The sequence below is a fragment of the Thamnophis sirtalis genome, unplaced genomic scaffold (assembly GCF_051295495.1).
Source record: "Thamnophis sirtalis isolate CommonGarterSnake01/CBP01778 unplaced genomic scaffold, rThaSir2_p1.2 scaffold_13, whole genome shotgun sequence".
Classification (NCBI taxonomy): domain Eukaryota; kingdom Metazoa; phylum Chordata; class Lepidosauria; order Squamata; family Natricidae; genus Thamnophis; species Thamnophis sirtalis.
Window position 1 is genome coordinate 12,352,296 of NW_028261393.1, and position 23,893 is coordinate 12,376,188.

The 23,893-nt window shown below is 43.8% G+C and overlaps 1 protein-coding gene across 1 annotated transcript in view; it reads right to left on the reverse strand.

Moving 5' to 3' along the window:
• The window catches only part of LUZP1 (leucine zipper protein 1), a 69,183-nt gene extending 52,657 nt beyond the window's left edge, over positions 1-16,526 (reverse strand). The window contains exon 1 of the mRNA XM_014056039.2: positions 16,234-16,526. The gene's annotated coding sequence lies outside the window, so the exon portion shown is untranslated. The remainder of the gene's footprint in view (positions 1-16,233) is intronic.
• Between the last annotated feature and the right edge of the window lie 7,367 nt (positions 16,527-23,893).

Sequence of the window (23,893 nt, forward strand, 5' to 3'; positions counted from 1 at the left end):
TACTGACACAATGGAGGAGAACCTTTTACATTCAAACACCTCCTAGCTATGTTGGGATTATTACTCCTATATTCTCCTATCCTGTTGCCCGACATTCTACATGGCATGGGAGAATCTAATGCTAAAAATAAAAATTCTCAAGCCCTGCCCATTGTGGCTTTGAAATTGCCATTTCAATCCGTCTGGAAGGTGGAGGAAGATGGGCCAATATTTAATTGCTCTGCTATTAAAATATGGGCTGTCTATTGAGAAATTAAAACTAATCAAAAAATAAAGTGCAGCAGAGTTGTATAATGTCATAAGGGCTCGGTAATATTGTGATATAATTTTAGACATTTAGAAAGATTACAATATAGATACGTGTTCTCTCATTTTAATTATACGCAATACATATTACAATTAAATTGTATAATATAGTACTGAATGTTAACAAGCTACTTTTCATAAAATCAAAGACAAAATAAACCATATTCCACCTTGACATAATATGCAAATACAGGCACTGGGTTTAATAAGACCAATTCCCAAATCACATTCCATTTCCTGGAAGTAAGTAAAAGCCATTCAATTCAGTTGAGAAGGAAATTGCATTTAGGAACATACATACATATACATACATATACGTGTGTGTGTGTGTGTGTGTGTGTGTGTGTGGGTTGTATTTTTGCTGATAAATAAATAAAGGGAGACTAGTATAGATCTATTTCAAGCTATTTAGCTCTCATCAGCTAACCATACCCTTACTGGGATTCGAACCTGTACTATATTACATCTTAGGCAGACGTCTTAGCCATTAAGCCACAGGCTCTCCTCCTTATCAGCTGAAGCCAGGGAGGAGATAGATAGATAGATAGGTAGGTAGGTAGGTAGGTAGGTAGATAGGTAGACAGACAGACAGACAGACATATATATATATATATATATATACATACATACAGACACACACACACACACAAACACACACACACACACACACACACACACACACACACACACACACACACACACACACACACACACACACACACACACACACACATATATATATATATATATATATATATATATATATATATATATATATATAATCTTCTTTGCAATATTTCAATGGTTGAAAAAATATAATGTTGTAAAGGGTCCTGTGTCCAACAACATCTGTCTTTAATAGTTTGTTGATACAATTTTATGCCACCAAGAAAAGGTACTAATACAGATACGTTATGATTTTTCTTGCTGCCTCTGTAAATTATCCCTTGGCAGATTATGTCTTATCTCACTGCTTTATGCTGCTGAGACTCTGGATCTGAAATGTTAATGTTAATAAGCGGCATCATTAATCCACCCTCGATTTTTAATGAAAGGGGGAAATTAATGTCATCCGTGTAAATCCTATTCACAGCTACCCTTAAATACTTAAGCCCCACTAGGATCAATGAGACTAAGTCCCAGGTAAACAAGTAAAGGATTGCAACAATTATGGAACAGAGTGAATCACTTCGGTTGTCATTTGGTCATGAAGCGAATCCAGGCTCCCCCAATTGGCTTTGCTTGCCTAAAACCAGCTAGAAGATTTGCCAATGGAGACCACATGACCTCTGAAACTGTCTTAAAAAATATCTGCCAGTGGCCAAGTGCCAAAGTTTGGATCGTGTGATTGTTGGGGATGCTGCAATGGTTGTAAGTGTGAGGACCAGTTGTAAGTCACTTTTTTCAGTGTCATTGCAACTTTGAAGAGTCACTGAGTGAATAGTTGCAAGTTGTGGACTACCTGCATGCAATAAGATTTTACCATTCTGATCATCCTAAACCATTGGATAAGTAGCATCTTTCCAGCTGATCACATTTCATTAAATGGCATAAGCTGTAGCTTACAAAAGTTTCTGCCTTTTAATAAAAATTTGTTAGTTTTATTTTTGACAGGGGTGTCAAACTCAAGGCCTGTGGGCCGCATCCGGCCCAGGGGGCCACCCTGGAAACAGCGGACTGGCCTACAGTGGCTCTGCCAGCAAAAACAGAGCTCAGGAAGCTGTCATAGCCTAAAACAGTGCTCAGGAGCCTGTTTTCACTGGCAGAACGTTTGGGCCACCACAGGCACCCCCGACACAAGCGATGCCGAACTCACCATGCCCCTCCTGCCCGCCCCGCCAAGGTCAAACACAACCCTGATCCAGCCTTCAATGAAATCGAGTTTGACACCGATGGTCTAGGACAGTGTTTCTCAACCTTGGCAACTTGAAGATGTCTGGACTTCAACTCCCAGAATTCCCCAGCCAGCGAATGCTGGCTGGGGAATTCTGGGAGTTGAAGTCCAGACATCTTCAAGTTGCCAAGGTTGAGAAACACTGGTCTAGGAAGATGCCACTAGATTTCTTCTGTTTTTTTTTTACTATCAAGGGCTTCCTCCTACAATACACTGTTATACAATTTCTACAATGTCTACAGTTCTGATGAGTGTTTCTTCACAGGAAATGAACTGGATCCAGACTCAAGTCATCCTTATAGACAGGCCTACGGAAAATAATGAGTCTTAAGATACTTGTGATTACCCCAAATTTCATAATGTTCTTCCATCTGTGATGATGCACTTCCAGCTTTAAATTTGGTGCTGTTGTTTTTAGGTCCAGCAATCAATTATACCCGGTGATGTGCTATGTTTTTCAAGCTACTGGTTTTGTTTATGGTTTTAAGTCTTTTGTCAGCCGCCCTTGTCTTCAAGGGCGTCTAATAATTTGGCTAATAACTTTTTTTTTTTCAAAAGAAATGAGTAAGCTTGGAATGAACCCTGGCAGCTTGGATGTATCATCGGGATTTTTAAAAGCTTAACGAACTATTCAACAATAACATTTAATCACAAGCTGGGTCTGGAGACAGAGGAAGAAGGAAATGTACAGGAATTCAACTGACTAATGCGCTCGTTCACACCGTTTTACCGAGTACATAATTACAGATGCTTAGCTTTTCCAAAGAAATGGGCCACACCTCCCTGGAAATCACTTTTATAATGTTGACCTCTTTTTATGCATTTTAGCCAAGACAGGACTTCCTGTGGTCACTTTTATGTAAACTGGAGAGATAGCTAATTGTGAACTATATATAGCATACACCTAATTTTCTGTGGAACTTTGGGCATTTTCAACATAAGACATTGCTTTCTTTTCTGGCCATCTTCTTTACTCAATCCCCATTCAGTCATTTTGAAGGAGTCTTCTTTCTTTTTTTCTAGATTTTTTATTTGAGTGGATATTCTACATATCTTGGCATCCTTCTTCCACCCTCTCTAGTGATAATCCTTCCTTTGCCTCCTAAGCTGTGACATTCAGCTTGAGCATAGGCAAATGACAGAAACATGTTGGGGTGGTCGAGGAGGGGGGGAGGAATAATTCAAATTAAAAAGAGGGTTACTGTTTCCTTAAAAAAAACAAGATTATTGGGAAATCTCCCAAAAGCATGGCTTTCTTATGCCCGGTCCTCCTTCTCCCAAGGAAGGTTACAAATATTATACATTTCTCTAGGGAAAGTCAATATAACTCAGGAGAACGATTCACATATGCTACCAAGCCACCTAATGGATTACTGGGTTTTAATTTAGCATACTGAGGGCACTTAGTCTATCTTGCTGACAGATTATGGTTAAGCTTACCGTACAAATTCGACAATGACGGCTTCTCTAATAAATACAAGTTACAACTCCTGCTGTACTCTCCACTATCACAAACTCAAGAGAACAAACCTTTGTATGCGTGAACACATCTACCAACTTAAGAAATATTATCATGTGTGCAAACGTGCGCACACACAAAATCTGGCAACCCTATCGTCAATGACAGCAGATTTGGAGAGTGAGGAGGTTGGGGAGGAACAGGGGCCAGTCCTGGAGTCTGGGGAAGGCTCTGATGAGGGCTCTATGTCGGAGGCAGAGAGGGGGACAGAGCCGTCTGACAGTTATCAGCTGCCTTTAGAGTCGGACATCAGTGGGGCAGACAAACAGCTGGAGTCTGTTCCCAGTGTGCGCATACGCAGAGTTTCCAGACTAAGGGAACAGCTAAAGAACAGGGGCTGACTTGGGAGTAAGGCCACAGGTGGATGATGAATGGCCCCTCCCAGAGGAAATAAAAGCGGGGCGAAAGGGGAGGGGAGTTTGCAGAAGACAATTAGTTTGCTTAATTGGTTCGTGACTCTCCGAGACTCCTTGCCAAGTTTGGCAGATATTGGCTTATCTCCAAGCCAGATACGGTCTGTGACTATAAAGCCTCCCTTGAAATGCTTTGCTGGATGTGAATGAGCAGAATTCACAGTAAATTAATAAAAGGGGTTTTTGTCGGGGCAAGGAGTTTGCTTCATGCTCTTGGGAAGCCCAGGTCAGAACAGAAAAACTCTGGAAGACAATGGAGGACAAGGGGGCTTAGAATCCTATGGCCAATGGGGTATGACTTAGTGACTAAACATCATAATTTAGTGACATGACTTAGTGACTGAACAACAAAGATCAAATGAAAGGTTACTTTCCAACCTCTGTTGTAAAGTAAAGCAGAAGTGAGCAACTATGGCAACTTTACGACCTGTGGACTTCAAGTCCCAGAATTTATGAATTTCAACTCCCAGGATTCCTGAGCCAGATATGCTGGCTCAGGAATCCTGGGAGTTGAAGTTCACAAATTGTAAAGTTGCCATAATTTTCCCACCCACCCACCATAAAGCATACCTTGGTGTCTTCATTGCCTCGCTTTCACCAGTTTTCATTAATCTATCTTCCCACACACTTAATATTACAGATTGTTTGATACTCATCTTCATATTTCTAAGTGGGGAAATGGCTAGGGCAAGATGGAAGGGGGATTAAACATTTGCTTCTAGATTTAGAAGCTGACAAACAGAAAGTCTGAAAAGCCCAGGTAGAACCGGTTAATGTTGCTTTTGATTTTTTTTAACTGAGTTGCATTTCTCACTAACTTCACTAATTATTATTCTTGCCCGTCCCTCTGCCTTGAACAGCTCACGTCATTATCTCTTCGTGAACTCGTTTCCCATTGATGATTCAACGGCCACGAAGCCCCAGTAGTTTTTTCTGCAAGTTCATATTGTGATTCATAACACAAACTAGAGTCCTTTTTTCCCAGGGTTCAGACAGTAATGGGACCAAAACGATTGTAAAAAGCACCAGAAGATCTCGCTTAAGTGAAGGATGGGTCAACCACATGACAGATGCGATTAATTTTAAGTATAAAATGATGCGTGCTGCAGCAAAACTCTTAACTTTGCAGCTATGGTGATGGGGAATGTGCTACTTTTAAAAAAATTACCGTGGGATCATGGTGTATAGCTCAATGATGGCACCAAGCAAATGTAGCAGTTGTGAAAAAGGTATACTGTGTTCCAGGGATAATTAGGAAAAGGATCGAAAATGAAAATGACAATAGTGTTATACAAATCTATGATCTACTTATCTACTTATCTATTCTGTGTACAGTTCTGGATGCCAATTTTGATTAGATTAGATTAGATTAGATTAACAGAGTTGGAAGGGACCTTGTGGGTCATCTAGTCGAACCCCACACACAAGCAGGAGACCCTACACCATTTCTGGCGGTCCAATCTCTACTTGCAAGCCTCCAATGATAAAGCTCCCACAACTTCCGAAGACAACTTCTGTTCCATCGGTTGATTGTTCTCACTGTCAGAAAAATTCTCCTTATTTGCAGGTTGAATCTCTCCTTGTTCGGTTTCCATCTGTTGCTTCTTGTCTTGCCATGGTGCTTTGGAAAATAGATTGACTCCCTCTTCTTTGGGGCAGCCCCTCAGATACTGGAAGACTGCTATCATGTCTCCCCCGGTCCTTCTCTTCACTAGATTAGCCATGCCCAGTTCCTGCAACCGTTCTTCATGTTTTAGCCTCCAGCCCCCTAATCATCCTGGTTGCTCTTCTCTGCACTTTTCCTAGAGTCTCAATATCTTTTTTATAGTGTGTGACCAAAACTGGATGCAATATTCTAGGTGTAGTCTTGAAAAAGGATATAGTTGCTTTAGGGGGAGGGAATCCTGTGCGGGGGCGCTCACATTGCATTTTAGGGTTTGGGCGAGCATACGCTTTGGGCACTTGGCCAATCACTGGCATAGTGGTTAAAGTGTTGGGTAAGGAGCAGCGATCCAGGTGAAATATATCCACAGCTACCAAAGTACCTAAAGAGACCCCTGTGTTTCCCAGCACTCAGTCTAGCAGCTTCCCCACTAAAGTCCAAATGGGCTGAGAGAAAGGGACTGACCCAAATGTCCCGCAGGGGACTTCCATGGCTTTGAATCTGGACCTTCTTGCTCCTAAGTCCAGCATCTTGCAAAATTGCACTAGTCCAGAAGACGGCCATCTTAGTCCAACAATCAAAATATTCACTGTTTATTCACCTTTAAAATAATAATACCAATATGATGATTTTTACTCAGGATTTTTGTTGGTCTCATCCCCAGATTCCATAGTAGCATCCAATAACCCCATGCTCTTGTGCTTTGCTCCAAATTGATATTCTCTTCTAGCATCTTCAACATCTGGACTGTGTTAAATCCCCCAAAACAAGGAGAATCGGTTATGATACACATTAATCATCAATACTGATGATGGTCTCAGTATTTCACCTCCAATTTAGGAAATAATGTGTTTCTTGCAACAGAAGTTACTGGAGAACCCCGGTAGAAAGGAGATATGACTCTTGTGCCATCTTTGAAGACTTCCCAGAAGATCATCTAGCTGGTCTTTTGGGAGAAGCACAATGCAGGATCAGATTCAGCAAAACACTGTGTACTTTCTGATAATCCAGCTATCATCATTACTAATGCCTTCAAAATGTGTCTATGAAGATTCTCAGTCATCTATGTCATGGTTTTCCCAAAGGTGCTTTTTCCTGGGGCAACTGGACTTTCTTTGTTTTTCCTTGAAGACGTTTTGCTTCTCATCCAAGAAATAAGAGAACTAAAAAACGTTCTTGGATGAGAAGCTAAATGTCTGCAAGACAAAATGAAGAAATCCCAGTTGCCTCTTGCCTTTTGGACTTCAAAATATGCCAAGATATGCTAGAATTCCCAACCCCATGCCCAAAGCGGTTAAGAACTTCAGGCAGACATCAGAAAAAGATCCAAACATGTCTGGCATGGAAAATGTGGTCTCCTCCCCTTTTTTCACAATGTAAGGAGGAGAGTCCATCAGGTGTTAGAATGAAATACGAGGAGATCTTGGACTGATACATAGATAAGTGGATTGGACAAATATTCATGGAAAATGAAGTTACTACCAGTTTACTACTTTCTGGATCAGAGAGAGCCTTCTCAGTGAGCAGCAAGGGACAATTGTTAATGCAGTAACTCCAAATTAACTGTATTGTCTGAATGTAGGCATATTCTTTAGAAATAAATTGATGGATTCCTTGATTCTGCTTGCTATAGTTTCTGTACCACTTCAAGCAAACTAACTTGAAGTATTTTACAAAGTCAAGATGCAAACTACCACCCAGCACCGTAATATTGCCAAATAAAGCACTCCCGTGTTGCATTTTTCTCCAGCATAGCTCCATCTCTTGCATTCCAAGTTCATACATTCCCTGATTTCCTGAAACAGTCAGCACCTCTGCCCTCCAACAATTCTCTCTTTTTTTTGCCTGGCTTCCCATAAGGAACTCAACAAGCATTCCCTGCTTACATACTGTACCTTGGGCAGCAGAGCAAAGAGCTAACAAGGCCACGGATTGTTATTGTCGCTGCCTCCTTTCCCAGTTGACATACCAGTTAATGAAAGCTGGGACATGATCAGTGAAGTAAAGACAAGGATTGAGAAAGCTCAAACAGCATTCTTCAAAGTGAAAAAGGTCTTCTGCAGTCACGACATAAACCTAAGACTGAAAATAGGCTTGTCAGATGCTACATCTTTTCTATCCTGCTCTACGAAGTAGAGAGTTGGTCTCTGACAGAAAACCACTTGAAGAAACTAGAAGCATTTGAAATGTGGATTTACAGACGGCTGTTATGTATAACCTGGGTTGACAAAATCACAAATGAGGAGGGAACAAGCCGCCTGGGAAAGCAAACGGAAATCATCAAAGTCATTAAAAAGCGAATGTTAGAATATTTTAGACATGTGATGCAACACCCAGAAAAATACGGCATCCTTCACTTAATGCTCCAGGGGAAGATTGAAGGCAAACAAAGTCCAGGCAGAAGAAGAACATCATGGCTTCAAAACCTAAGGGACTGGTTTGGACAAAGCTCGGCAGCACTTTTTCATGCGGCTGTTGACAAAAGTAGGATTGCCAACATGATCGCCAACGTCTGATGATGGATATGGCACAAGAAGAAGAAGAATACCAGCTAATGCCAGTTAAGATCTTCCTAAGCCAGGCTTCCACTTGCTCTACTAGCAAGAGTCGTGAATCCAGGAGAATCCTTAGATGGGATTTGTTTTTCAGGGAAGCCCAATCTCATTTGGAATCAAAAAAATGGAATCATCTTGGAACCACAACTCCATCTTGTTTGAGTTAAGCCCAAGTCTGCCTTTCTCCACCCAAAGTATGGTGGCCTCCAAATTGCCAGTCAAGACTTCCCCTGCATTTCCTTTCCACCCAGGGTGGAGACATATGAAGGGAGTCCTTCATAATCTCCTGATGACCTCTCAAAGGTGGCTTCATGCTAAACAATATCGGGCAGAGGACTTCTCCAAGTCTCCCATGTCCAATAGAGGCCAATGTTTAGAACTGGCTTCTCTGCTTGTCTTTTGAAGCAATTTATTTTATATCCAGGCTTTATTATTTTTATAGTGAGCCTGGCGGAGAGAGAGAGAGGCACTGGCCCAAAGTCACCCGCTGGCTTACATGACTTAGGCAGACTAGAACTCACAGTCTCCTGTTTTTGAGCCTAGCGCTTTAACCACCAACTGGCCCTCTTTCCGATTTTTTTTTTCCTAAATCAACTATATCCTTTTTCAAGACCACACCTAGAATACTGCATCCAGTTTTGGTCACCACACTATAAAAAAGATATTGGGACTCTAGAAAAAGTGCAGAGAAGAGCAACCAGGATGATTGGGGGGACTGGAGGCTAAAACATATGATGAAAGGTTGCAGGAACTGGGCATGGCTAGTCTAGTGAAGAGAAGGACCAGGGGAGACATGATAGCAATGATCCAATATTTGAGGGGCTGCCACAGAGAGGAAGGGGGTCAAGCTATTTTCCAAAGCACCACAAGGCCAGACAAGGAATAATGAATGAAAACTGATCAAGGAGAGATTCAACCTGGAAATGAGGAGGAACTTTCTGACAGTGAGAACAATCAACCGATGGATCAGAAGTTGCCTTTGGAAGTTGTGAGAGCTTCATCAATGGGAGGCTTTCAAGAAGAGATTGGACTGCCATTTGTCAGAAATGGTGCAGGGTCTCCTGCTTGGGCGGGGGCTGGACTAGATGACCTACAAGGTCCCTTCCAACTCTGTTAATCTAATCTAATATCTAATACTCCTTCCTCCCCCTATTTTCCCCACAACACAACCCTGTGAGGTGTGTTTGGGCTGAGAGAGGGGACTGGCCCATACTGGGTGTTTGCTACCTTCAGAATCATAGACAATACCTCAAAAGGGGTACCTGCTGAGAACAACAATGAAGAGAGGAGGCTGCCCGTTTTCCTGAGCTTCCTGAAAGCATCTGGTGTGATACTGTTTGTGATTCAAACAATTATTTGTGGACTCTTACATAAAGGCCAGATCAGATAGTGATGGGTGATCCCAGAGCACTTTTCTTATCGTCTTAGTACATCTGGAAAATCACAAATTAGGGACGGCTGCTATAATTCTACACCTAGAATTTTTTAGAATCAGTATTCCCACCTCAATAGCACACAGAGACAACAAACACACACACACACACACACACACACACACACACACTTTTATTTTTAAATGTATTGATCTTTTTTGAGGGGGGGAGTTGCAAGAAATTTTGCAATTTTACCCAAGTATAGATATAGTATAGAAAAAACTGTTCTTGGGCAGGGGGTTGGACTAGAAGACCTCCAAGGTCCCTTCCAACCTTTTGATTCTATGACTAATGTGGACAAGGCTAATAAGAGCCAGTGTAGTGTACAGGTGGTCCTCAACTTACAACTATTCCTTTATTGACGGTTCAAAGTTACAATGGCACTGAAAAATGTGACTTACAACTAGTCCTTGCATTTACAACCAACACTGCGTCAAAATTTGATTCCTGGGCATCTGGCATAGCATTTCCAATGGTTGCACCATCCTGAGGTCACATGATCACCATTTACGACCTGCCTACATTCAAAGTCAATAGGGAAAGGCAGATTTGCTTAAAGACCCCATGATGAACTGGGCCGCGGTGGTGCAGTGGTTAGAGTGCAGTACTGCAGGCTACTTCTGCTGATCACCGGCTGCCAGCAGTTTGGCAGATTTGAATCTCACTAGGCTCAAGGTTGACTCAGCCTTCCAACCTTCCGAGGTGAGTAAAATGAGGAGCCAGATTGTTGGGGGCAAGAGGCTGACTCTGTAAACCGCTTAGGTAAAGGTTCCCCTCGCGCATATATGCTAGTCGTTTCTGACTCTAGGGGGCGGTGCTCATCTCTGTTTCAAAGCTGAAGAGCCAGCGCTGTCCAAAGACGTCTCTGTAGTCATGTGCAGGCATGACTAAACGCTGAAGGTGCACGGAACACCGTTACCTTCTCACCAAAGGTGGTTCCTATTTTTTCTACTTGCATTTTTACATGCTTTCGAACTGTTGGTTGGCAGAGGCTGGGACAAGTCACAGGAGCTCACTCTGTTATGTGATGTTAGGGTTTCGAACCGACAACCTTTCTGATCAACAATCTCAGCATCTTAGCCACCAAGCCACCGCATCTCTCTGTAAACCGCTTAGAGAGGGCTATAAAGCACTGTGAAGTGGTATATAAGTCTAAGCGTTATGGCTATTTACTCAACAGCTGCAGCGATTCCCTTAATAACCGTGGCAAAAAAAAAAGGTTGTTAAATTGGGTGTGACTCACATAACAACTGACTTGCTTGCTTAAATTCTGGTCTCCCATTGGAGGTGGAAGCCAGGACTACCTGGAGTCCACCAGCACAAGCGTTATTTGTCTAGGGAAAGGCACTCTTGCTATCCAACACGCTCATGCTTTCACACCGTGGCACAAGCAAACACAATTAATCATGACGGAAAGCCTGGAAAAAAAAACCCTTCCCTGGGTTTTCTTCCAGACAATAGGAGGGCCACAGCCAAAAGTGCTAAATTCCAGAGATCTTTAGTGAAAACAAATGCCATGTTTTCCTCAGAAACTTAACCGGGGGGGGGGGGGGGGCTGGCTCCCTCCACTCCCCCTTCCCCGCCCGCAGGAACAGCCTCTTGTCAGCTCCGAATGGACAAAAATGGACTTACAAGGCAATAAACAAGCAAGAGATTCACACCAAGCCCTGCCTTTCAAGCCCAAGGATGGTTTCACTTTAGGGAGAAAGGGAAAAAAAAAAAAAAAGAGGAAGGAGGGGGGAAATGCTGAAAAAAATTCCTCAGAGTAAATTGAGCACAAGTATTTCTACCCAGGGGGGTGTGGAGTGGGAGGATGGCTGATTAATATAAAGTCTTTTGGAGGGTGAGGAGGAGTTCTCCGCTTGTTGTGGGGTTTAAAAATTCCCCGCTCCACCTGCACGTAGGTGGATTCCCCTCGCACACATGCGCAGGCTAAGGATTTTACATCACTATTTTTAATTAACCGGAGAAGCGGCAAACCGACGGACATGTTTTTTCCTATTATGCCAACAGCATCCCATGTGGAAGGCAGCAAATACTTTTTCCATCCCCTTTCCTCATTCTCCATTTTGTTTTCCTTACAGGTACTCTTCGACTTCACGACGTTTCGTTTTAGTGACCCGTTCAACGTTACAACGGGACTGAAAAATGTGACTTATGACCTTTGGTCACACTTACGACCTCTGCAGCATCCCCACGTGATCAAAATCCAGATGTTTAGCAGCTGGTTCGTATTTACGACCGTTGCTATGTCCTAAGGTCATGTATTCCCCTTTTGCGACCTTCTGATTAGCAAAGTCAATGGGGAAGCTGGATTCATTTAACAACTAGGTTGCTAACTTATCAATTGCAGTGATTCACTTAGCAACTGCGGCAAGAAAGGTCATAAAATGAGGCAAAACTCACTTAACAAATGTCTCAGCAACAGAAATTTTGGGGTCAATTTTAAGGCGAAAACTACCTGTATTTATGTGATGGAAGGTGACATTCCCATTCCACTTTTTCTCCAGAAAGTCAAGCTGGCCAACTTTTATTCTTCAATTTTCCAAACAACAACCCTGTGAGGAAGATAGGGCTGGGAGAGTGATGGACGGGTCCAAAACCAGCCATTTAAATTCCTTGGCTGAGGGTGGACTTGAATCTGGCTCTTTCTCTGGTCTCAATCCAACACTTTATTCAATGTATCAGGCTGGCTTTTTCAAAGTGAATTATATCATACCGTGCCACCATCAATTTTCTCCACAACAACCCCACCTTGTGAAGTAAGTTGAGCTGAACGAATGAAAGAGTGTCATAACCCAAACTTTGTTGCTAAGCAAGACAGTTGTTAAGTGAGTTTTTTCCCATGTTATAATCTTCCTTACCACAGTTAAGTGAATCACCGCATTTCTTAAGCTAGTAACACGGTTATTATTATTATTATTTATTAGTTTTGTATGCCGCCCACTCTCGGAAGACTCAGGGTGGCTTACAATAAAAAGGGAAGGGGGATATAAAAATAAAAACAACAGTTTAAAATTGCAACAACATTCATAACTTAGAATGGGGCTGGATAATTCAACAGCCCCAGGCCTGCCGGAACAGCCAGGTCTTAGTCACTTTGTGGAAGGCCGGAAGGGTAGTAAGGGTCCGGATCTCAACGGGGAGATCATTCCAGAGGGCCGGAGCAGCTACAGAGAAGGCCCTCCCCCGGGGGGTCGCCAGCCGACATGGTTGTTAAGTGAATCTGACTTCCGTGTTGACTTTGCTTGTCAGAAGGTCACAAAAGGTGATCCCATGACCCCGGGACACTGCAGCTGTCATAAACACATGCCAGTGGCCAAGCACCCATGGGGATGCTGCAATGGTCATAAAGTGTGAAAAGCAGTCATAAGTCACTTGTTTCAGCGCAGTAACTTCAAACAGTCACTAAATGAATGATTGTAAGTCAAGGACTACCTGTACACTACACCGGATCTTATTAGCCTTGCCCATATTAGTCATAGAATCACAAGGTTGGAAGGGACCTCAGAGGTCTCCTAGTCCAACCCCCTGCCCAATAACAGGTTTTTTCTATACTAAGAAGTATTTCTTTGCTCAAAGGTCATTCTAAATCACAATTATGGGTAAAGATAGTCAGCATCTCTAAGCTGTATATACCTTATAGGTATACCTGCACAGAATACCTGCACAGAAGCAGTGGGGCGGGAAGGAGAAGGGGAGAGAGAGAGAGAACTATACTATGCTGCAGTAGTGACTGCTTTCACCTGTCCTCCCTGAAAAATTTGGAGGAAGGGAGGGCCATCTACAATTTCAGTCAACTGCATTCCCACCAATGTCCTGGGATATAGCCAAGGATTTAACATTCACTGCAGCTAAAACCCATGAATCTTGGGCTTAAGCCCTGCTTGCCTGTGATATGATATAAGCAAAGTTCACAATGCATTATGAAATTTGCCTGTCTCTAGCTTTGCACACGGAATGAACACAAACTCTGTGTCTTTAAAACTGTGGTTAATAGCTCCATGTCAGGAGGGAGCAAAGCCAGGATACAGCCGTGATCTAGCACTATAAGGAGAGGTGGGCGTTTCGGTCTCCTGCCTCAGAGAGGCTGCCATGAAGATAAAAAGATTGAGGGAAAAGCCATGTCCTGGGTGCTGCTCATAAAAAGGATTGAAAGATAATAAAATACTGCACCAGAATATTGCAGAAGGAAAAGCCACATTTAAAGGGTGGGAAAAGCTGTCAGACAGTAATCTATACTCAGCAATGAAGATGCACATTTCCCTAAACTTACATACTCCAGGCAGCCTGAATTGCAGTTCCAAATACCAAACACCAAACTGGAAGTTAAGAAATCTTCAGTCAGGCTCATCCAAGCTGCATCCATATTTATTCCCAGTTCTAAGGTGCAGCTTCCCCAGTCTGGAAGGCCTCCTATTCTTTTAAACACCCCATAAAAGTCAGGAGGCTAAGAGGCAGACAATCCACCCGATGCCATTTTTTGCAAGCCACCACACTACATCAGTTGAATTTCCACCTGTCCCTGTTTTCCAAAGGAACTGAACTATTTAGTGGGAGGGAAACCCAAGTCAGGAGCAACCAGCACAACTACCTCATTATAATCTTAACACTTTCTCCGGCAGTAATGCTTAACAGTCTGATAAAATACATAAAAGTAATATTTTCTCCCGGAAAAAACAGGGCAGGATTTACATAATAGTTAAGATGATAGATGATAGATGATAGATGATAGATAGATAGATATGGAGGGAGGGAGGGAGGGAGGGAGGGAGGGATGCAATATACGTAGGTAGGTAAGTAGGTAAGTAGATAGATAGATAGATAGATAGATAGATAGATAGATAGATAGATAGATAGATAGATAGATAGATAGATATAGATAGATAGATATGGAGGGAGGGAGGGAGGGATGCAATATAGGTAGGTAGGTAAGTAGATAGATGATTGATAGATAGATAGATAGATAGATAGATAGATAGATAGATAGATAGATAGATATGGAGGGAGAGAGGGATGCAATATAGGTAGGTAGGTAGGTAAGTAGGTAGGTAAGTAGATAGATAGATAGATAGATAGATAGATAGATAGATAGATAGATAGATAGATAGATAGATAGATAGATAGATAGATAGATAGATAGATATGGAGGGAGAGAGGGATGCAATATAGGTAGGTAGGTAGGTAAGTAGGTAGGTAAGTAGATAGATAGATAGATAGATAGATAGATAGATAGATAGATAGATAGATAGATAGATAGATAGATAGATAGATAGATAGATAGATAGACAGACAGACAGACAGACAGACAGACAGACAGACAGACAGACAGACAGACAGACACGGAGGGAGAGAGATGCAATATAGGTAGGCAGATAGGGAGGGGGGGAGGGAGAGATGCAATATAGGGAGGGAGGGAGGTGTACACACACACACAACACACTCTTCGGGTGTCGCAGAAGCCTCTCCAAGGCGCAGTTTGGGGTGGGAGTGGAGAACTACCCTTTCAACTGCAATGGGATCACGTTCCCAAACCACTGCGGGAAACAGCCTCAGCACACCCAGCCTGCCTACTAAAAGAAAATCCTACCAAGTTCGCGGAAGCCGCCCCCCCCCCCGCCTCCAGGTAAACGTCCTGAGGCCCCTTATGGTCCTGGTCCCGCCGATACTTCTGAGCCGCCCCCTTCCCCCCGCAATTCCCGAGATGACCTTGGACTGGCTGGCTAGCCGCAATCTCCAGCCCGATCTCCCGACACGGAGGGGCCTGACTTTGACGCCAACGCGCGCTTCGGAAACGCACCCTTTTCCTTTTTCCAGTCCCCGCTTCCCGAGAGCCGAGCCTTACTCGGGATCAGGCTGCGAAAGGGCCGCGCTGGCCCCTCTCTTGGGAGGGAGGAGCGCCCCTCCTGCAGCCCTGCCTTCCCAGGGAGACAACCACCACCCCCTCCCGCCTCTCCCCACCACCCTCGGGTCGGACCCTCAGCCGAGCCGTCCCGGCGAAGGCAGCCCCCCCCCCCACCTCCCCACCCACTTTCCTCGGGCCATTGCCTGGGCAGGAAAGGGCCTGGCCGCCTGGCGTCCGAGCGGGAAGAAAACTTGGGGATGGCTTCGGAAGTTGCGAGCGCGAGGCCGGCGGACTCTTCCCGAGAGCCTGCCTGCCTTCCCTGCTCCCTTCCTTTCCTTCCCTTCGTCTCCAAAACCGTGGCCAGTGCGGGGATTCCGGTTTCGGCTCTGTTGTTGGGTGCTTTTTTTTTTTTTTGCTCCGGGCTTGTCCGCGCACACTGGCAGTCTGAACAAAGCGGATGCCTTGAATTCCTTCCCAGCCCAGCTCGGGTTTGGCAGCGCTTAGAAGCCCCGATCGGCCAGCAGGAGGAGGAGGAGGATGCAGCCCCTCACCGACGGGCCCCCAGCCCACCCGGTGCCCACGCCGGCCCGCAGCCCACGCCTTACCGGTCCTCCTTCACCAGCGCCGCCGCCGCCACCACTGCTTTCCTTTCGGGCGGCGCGCAGGAGCCCAGGGCGCCCCAGACTTTCTTCACCTCCTCCGCCTTTCACCGCTGCTTTTCTCGCAAAAGGCCCGGCAGGAGCCGCCGGCTATGCCCGCCCCGGCTGCCGGGGGGCGCCCACTCGGGGGGCGGCGGCCCGCTTGGAGCTGCTTGATCCGGCGGCCCCGCGGACTGGCTGAAGGGCTGCCTGGCGAGCTGGGGCTTCTCTTCCCGACAATGAGAGGCGGCGAGGAGCCGAGCCGAGAGAGCCGGAGCCCCTGCGGGCAGGGCCTGACGTCAGGAGGCGGAGGCAAAACGGCCGCGACGCCTCGCTCCCTGGACGCGAGCCCCTGAGACGCCTTCCGCCCGCCAAAGGAGGCGGGAGCCCCGGCTGGACTCTCTCGGCCGGCCTTGCGCGCACAGAGGCGGGCTATCGCCGGCCGCCTGAGGGAATCTTGCGGAGGGCCCGCCTTGGGCCCCAGAGGTCGCGCTGGCTTCGCCCCGTGAGAGTTCGGCTCCCCCGTGGCCGCGCTGAGGACGGCCCGCGGCTCGGCCTGTGGTGGAAACGCCGCCCTTGACCGAGTCCGCGTGGCCCGGCCGGTGTCCCTCAGTTGGGTGGGCGTCGTATAAGTGTGTGAACGCAACGGCCCGGTCGCCTAGATCCCACCGGGCTTAAGTTTAAGGTTAATATACGGATCAGGTCGCTGAGCAAACCTTGGTTGGCTTAACGTAACTGCTGCTAACTGAGTCCAGCTCCTGCAAGGTTTAGACTGCAATTTGGGGGGCTTCCAGTCTTAGGACATATGGGGAAAATCCCTAATTTTCCACCCATGTGGTCAGAAAAGAGGAAGAAGTAGGGTTAGGTCAAAGATGAGTTTTGATTAGATTAGATTGGATTAAGAGAGTTGGAAGGGACCTTATAGGTCATCTAGTCCAACCCCCTGCCCAAGTGGAAGACCCTACACCAGAGAACTTCAAACTTGGCAACTTTTAAGTCTTGTGGATTTCAACTCCCAGAATCCTCTGCTGGCTGGAAAATTCTGGGCCTTGAAGTCCGCAAGTCTTAAAGTTGCCAACTTTGGGGAACCCTCGCCCTACACCATTTCTGACAGAGGGCAGCCCAATCGACTTGATTTACCCCTTAATACCTTTCGAAGGCATTAAAGTATAAAAACTGACACATAAAAATTGCCTGTAGATATTTTTTATGATGCCTTATTTTATTACGCCTTTCCCTGTTTTGGGCAATACATGAAAGGCCCCACTCACGCTCTTGAGCAAGGAGTGAGGAGTGATTTACAGCATAGGAAACATCTAAAAAGATCTTGGAAGGCAGCTGATTATTGGGACAGGCAACATCAGTCAGAGCAGAGAAATCTGATGTAGTAATCTTAAAAAATTCACTTCCAGAGGCCCAGGGAAAAGGGTTAAAACAACAAGAAGTATGGTATATTGCTTATTGTTTTTTTTTAACTGATTAAATTATTATTTAGACTGCAAAAGACAGTTACATTACAAATGTAATAAAGATGTATTATTGTTTAGACAGTTACATAGAAAGGAGATAACATAATTTGTTAAGAGCCTCATTTTCGTCTGTATTGCTAATTGGCCAAATATCTTATTCCAACATGCATTTAATCTGGATGTTTTTAGTGTTTTTGTGTGTTATGATTGTTTTAATATGTTTTAGTATTTTTAATTGTAATGTATTTTTATTTTATTGTAAAGCACCCAAAGCTGCCTACCGACTGAGGTAGGCAGCTATAGAAATTGAATAGATAAATAAATAAATAGATAAATACTTTTCCTTGCAAGAAAGTAATGGTTTGGTATGTAATTTGGTATGTAATTGCTGAACATCATTGCATTCCTTTGCAGCCACATAGGGTCACTGTTTATTAGAGACATTTACTAGAAAATAGGATAGTTATTACAGAGGAGGGCCTCTAAACATGTGCAGAGTTCCCATGTAGTTATTGTTTTGTAATTTTTAAAATCCTCAGGTTGACATTTAGCACACATTTTAAAAAGTCAGCATTTTCCAGACATAAGTTCAATTTGTGAAATGCTGAGCCTGTTTAATACAATAGATATACGGAGATATTTATTTTTCTTAAGAGATCACAAGGAGGTATGCCATTGTACAAGTTGTCACTCTGCCAGTACACAAAAGGAATTAGAATGTGGTTTTAAATACATGCTGATTAATCCCAAATAGGCAGAAATAACCCATGGTCAGAATCTAAGAAAGGTTTTTTTTTTTTCTGGTTGGTTGAAAAAGCAAAGATAACTCAATAACAAACATTAGTATAGGAGCATCCCTTTTTCCATGGCTGCTATTGACTCTGTAACTAACTTTTCCCCATGTGTTAAAACAATTGTGTTAGGTTGTCTTGCTTTTAATCATCTTGGCGCTAACTGTTAAGCATCTTCACTTTACCTACTGCAGTTCTTAGCCACTCAAGTGGGGTTCCTGATGTACAAGAAGGAGAGGCAGAGCCTGGTGGGCAGAGTCAAGAGAGGAATCAGTCTGGAGTCCTTACGTTCACACAAGCAATCTAAGTTCAACCCTTTTTTAATTTGAATTTTGAATTTTGACTAGATTCTTGTGTACAGGCATGAGCAATAAATCAGCTTAACTGGAATTTAATGTGATCCTCATTCTTCACACTTGACATCCAACACCAATAGCTTGTCCACACCTGTCCTGGGGGGGGGGGTCGGCACTAAAATGTGTAAGGTAGCGTGTGATGCATTTAGAAGGGGAATTGTACAAACTATAATGTCAGCTGTTCCTCAAAGCATTCTCTTGAAGGCTTAATGTAGCTGTTCCACAGTCTCCTTGGTGGGTATCCATGTGTGAGCCCAGCTTCATTAATGGTTCCAGTGCAAATGTCGCCTATTTAAATCTGCACACTTCAAATGAAAAAAAAGCTTGCAAGGCAATGACAGGCTTAATCTGGCAATTATCTTTCCAGATGTGACAACTTGTCCTTTTAGACAAGTTTGGATTGACGTACAATTCCCATGTTCTCCAATGCTAAAAACATACCATGTGTGGGGAAAGAATCACATTATAAGCTCAAAATTGATATAAGACTAAGGAGAAAACTTAAAAATCTGACATCTCACAGATTAATTCAAAATATCCTGTGCTTAGCCTAGTAAAACACATTTCCTCTCATCCTGGATTGGAGGCTGGTGCAATCAGATTATTCTGATCCAAGTGTGAGAGTGAGTTACTAGCAGTCTTAGGCTAACAATCTCACTAACAAAGCTTAATGCAACTTGAGCATTGATTTGGCTTTTATCATGCTGACTAATAGAGAAGGAAGGAGGTGAAAAATCCAAGATAAAAATCCTAACATCAGCAGGAATCCTGCTTTTTGTCTCCACCACTTAGATCAAAAAGAAAGCTGCTGCTAAGCTTCAGGAAGTCCTACAACAGGGGTATCCAACCTTGGCAATCTGTGGACTTCAACTCCCAGGATTCCCTGGCTAGGGAATTCTGGGAGTTGGACTCCACAAGTCTTAAAAGTTGCCAAGGTAGAATACTTCTGCCCTGCAATGTGCTTTCTGCACCCTGAAAGTAAATAAACAGCTTTATTTTAAGGCAAAAAATGAATAATGCACTAATTTAAATCAACTTCTCTAGCCTTGGAGTTTTTTTTTTAAATCTCCCCTCACTGCCCCAATATTTAATTGTTTAAGGCCTATAAACATTGGTTTTCCTTTTATCCCCTTTTGTTCTTCCCTCGATCAATTCATAAACTTTCATATGTATCCACTCACTCAGAAGCCACCCTAGAAAAGGACAGGAAGGTTGCGGAGATTTGCGGCACCTTAGCACGATGGCTGCATTCCTGCAGGCAAAAAGATGCTGCACATATCTTAAATGTTTTGCAGGGGCTTTCACTGATTTCTAAATAAAGAGAAAATAGCTTATTTCCTCCCCCAGAACCTTACATTTCAAAATGCAGATTTTAATTACAACATGCTGGCTTTGCTGCCTCGTCTGGTTAGTTTTGGAATTCTTGAACTAAGAGAATGTATGCAGGAAGCAGAAATTACGTTTGGGAAAAAGAAGAAGCAGCAGCATTCATAAAATCTGTGGCTCTCCTAACTAACCTTTGCAGGTTTCAATATGTTTTAATATGCTAGAGGGCAGAGCAAAAATCTTTTCAGTGGGTTAGATAAGAAAAATTCACACCCTTTCCTGTTCAAAGCCAGCTTACCTAAACCACCTTGTAGCTGCTTCAAAAGCTTGCTGTCAGTGCATTATTCCTTCCTTTGCTAACTCAGCACAGAGTATGTGTTCTTTGCACGCTTCCAACCCTGTTATATATAACCCATTTAATTCCTGGAGAGCTCTTAGATTCAGCCTCATCCTTTTAGTTAATAGCTCATTTCCCCTTAAGTATTTCACAGTATAATGTAACCCAGACTCCATCAACCAAGCTCAGGAAGGAAATGGATAGAAATCCCCAGCTGATTTTGTACTGATCAGCAGCCTCCCCCATCCCAGTTCGGAAAGTGCTCAGTCCTGAAAATCCAATTCTCAAGCTTGCATGTAATTTTTGTACCTTTTAGAGGGTCCTTGCTTTAGGGGGAAAAAAACCTACCAGGATTCTCTGGTCCCCTTTGGTTCATTCTAGAGCAAGGATGTCAAACTCGTGGTGTCACGTCATCATGTGATGTATCGTGATTTTTTTCCCCTTCGCTAAACGGGGTGGGCATGGCCAGTGCGTGATACATCTGGTCCACAGCCTGCAAGTTTGACACCCCTGTTCTAGAGCAAGTGTGTTCAACCCTAGAAATTTTAAGATCTGTGGACTTTAACTCCCAGAATTCCTCATGCAGGCTGGGGAATTCTGGGAGTTGAAGTCCATAGATCTTAAAAGTTGCCATGTTGGACACTCCTGGTTTAGAGAAACCCCAGATAAGAGCTGAGGTGGCGCAGTGGTTAGGGTGCAGTACTACAGGCCACTTCAGCTGACTGTTATCTGCAGTTCAGCAGTTCAAATCTCACCGGCTCAAAGTTGACTCAGCCTTCCATCCTTCCGAGGTGGGTGAAATGAGGACCCAGACTGTGGGGGCAATTTGCTGACTCAATTTGCTAAAAAAATCTGTAAACCGCTTAGAGAGGGCTGAAAGCCCTATGAAGCGGTATATAAGTCTAATAAATAAATAAATAAGATCTAAATAGTTTCACTTAATAGGAGGGACAAGAAGGATACTTCGCAGTACAAAGTAAGAATACGGAAAATCTCAGCACTTGGCTTTAGCTATTGGGAGATGCTTTGGCTCAAGAGGCAATGCAGAAGGTTGTCAGCCTTGAAAGAGTTGAAGACAGCACCAGGACCACCAAAATGGCAGACATTTCCCACATACCCCGTGGTTATTTTAAGCAGACCTAAATCACTATTACCATGGATTTCTTAAGCATTGCCTAAGCAGTGAATTAATCGCATGTAGTTATGATATGTATCTTTTTTCCAATTAATTGGTGGAGTTTTGTCTGGTGTAGCTGATTTGAATCATTATATCGAACAAGTATTTCTCAATCTTGGCAACTTTAACAGGCTTCAATTTTCAGAATTCCCCAGCCAGCATGCTCTTTGGGGAATTCTGGGAATTGAAGTCCAAACCTCTTAAAGGTTTGCCATGGTTGAGAAACACTGATATAGGTTGTTTCTTTCACTGTTTAATACTATAAAATCTCCCCCCCTCCCCCCCCCCCGTGGTGACCCTTTTGTCTTGTTTTGTAAATTTCACCAGGAAATAAAAAAAACAAAGATGGAGAGAGAGAGAAAAGGTTCCCATTTTGGGTATCAAACCACAAATCACTTTAAAATTTATTTTCATTGATTCGTTCAATTTGTATGGCTGCCCATCTCAGCAGGTGACTCTGGGCGGCGAACCATCTTAAAATCAGCCATTTTCTATCATAAATACAAAAATGAAAAGACACAGAAGCCAAGGAGACTGCCACAATCATTGGTGGTTAGCACAACCAGGAGAAGGGCCCCTCCATTCATTCAAGGCCACCAGGACCAGGAACAGGTCTTCATGGGCCTTATGAAAGGCCAAGATTTCTAATTTCTACAGGGAGGATGTTCCTCCAACCACATTTCAAATTAGCAGAGCCCTCTGCCACTTCGGGATTTCTACTGGATACATCAACTGCAAAAAAAAAATGCTGCAGATGCATACGCAGAAAAAACAGATGGAATCTAGAATTATAAGGATGTTTATAAGTAAGCTCATTCAGTATAGACACAGACCAGGGGTGGGTTTCTCGCCCCGTTCCAACTGGTTCGGTTGGAACGGGGCCGGCGGCGTCCTCGTGCATGCGCGCGGTGCACGTATGCGTACTAGCGTCTGTGCGATGCTCCAGCTGCTCCTGGAGGATCGCGCAGGCGCTGTATGCGTCCTGCGCATGCATGGAAGCGCAGAACTCGTCAAAACCGGGTAAGGAGCGCGGCCGGGCGGGTGGGCCAGTCGCCGTTCCCGGAAGTTACTTACTTCCGGGTTCGCCGACCAACCGGTTCGCAGGGACCGCCGCGAACCGGTTGAAACCCACCCCTGACACAGACTTTCAATGGATAATTAAAACTGCAGAAATAGCAATTGCTACCAACCTGCCTTCCATTGAGGACCTGTATGCTGCAAGAGTCAAAAAGAGGGCTGTGAAAATATCTACAGAACCCTCACATCCCGGACATAAATTGTTTCAACTTCTACCAGTGGTGGGTTTCAATTTATTTTACTACCGGTTTGCTCATGCATGCGCTCCGGGAGAATGGGCGGAGCCTCCCGCTGCCGCCGCTACTGGTTCTGGGGCAAACCGGCAGAAACCCACCTCTGACTTCTGCCCTCAACACGACACTATAAGGACCTGCACACCAACTAGACACAAGGGCAGTTTTCCCCCCAAATGCCATCACTGTGCTAAACAACTAATTCCCACAACACTGTCAATTTATTTATTAAGACTGTATTAGTATTATTCTTCCCATCCTTCCTAGTACCTATCTCTTACGCCTATAACCATATTGTTTGTATATTTACAATTTATATTGTTTGATTTGATTCCTCATTTAGTATCCTATGACTATCACTAAGTGTTGTATCTTGTGATTCCTGATGAATGTATTTTATTTTTCTTTATGTACACTGGGAGCATATGCACCAAAGACAAATTCCTCGTGTGTCCAATCACACTTGGCCAATAAAGAATTCAATTCTGTTCTGTTCCATTCTATTCTAGAGCCGCCAATTGACTTTTTCAATCTCCTAATAATAATCTCTCAGTCAACAAATTGCATGGAAATAGCGCCCTCTCCTAGTAAGAGAGAGTTATTTCATTCACTAACAGTTCTGGTTTAAATCGAATTGATATATGACTATTTTCCTTTCGGCTCCAAATGTCCAACCCAACCCATAATAAGACAGAGTTCCTGTGTGTTTTTAATTTATTGCCCTGCGCTGCAAACAGAAAATGATCTATAGATAATCCAAGCAAACTACTTCTTCAATAAAACAGATGGTCATTTTTTTCTCCCTTCCCGCCACAGCTGAATATGTAGAAAAAAATCGCCCTCTTACATACCAACAGATCC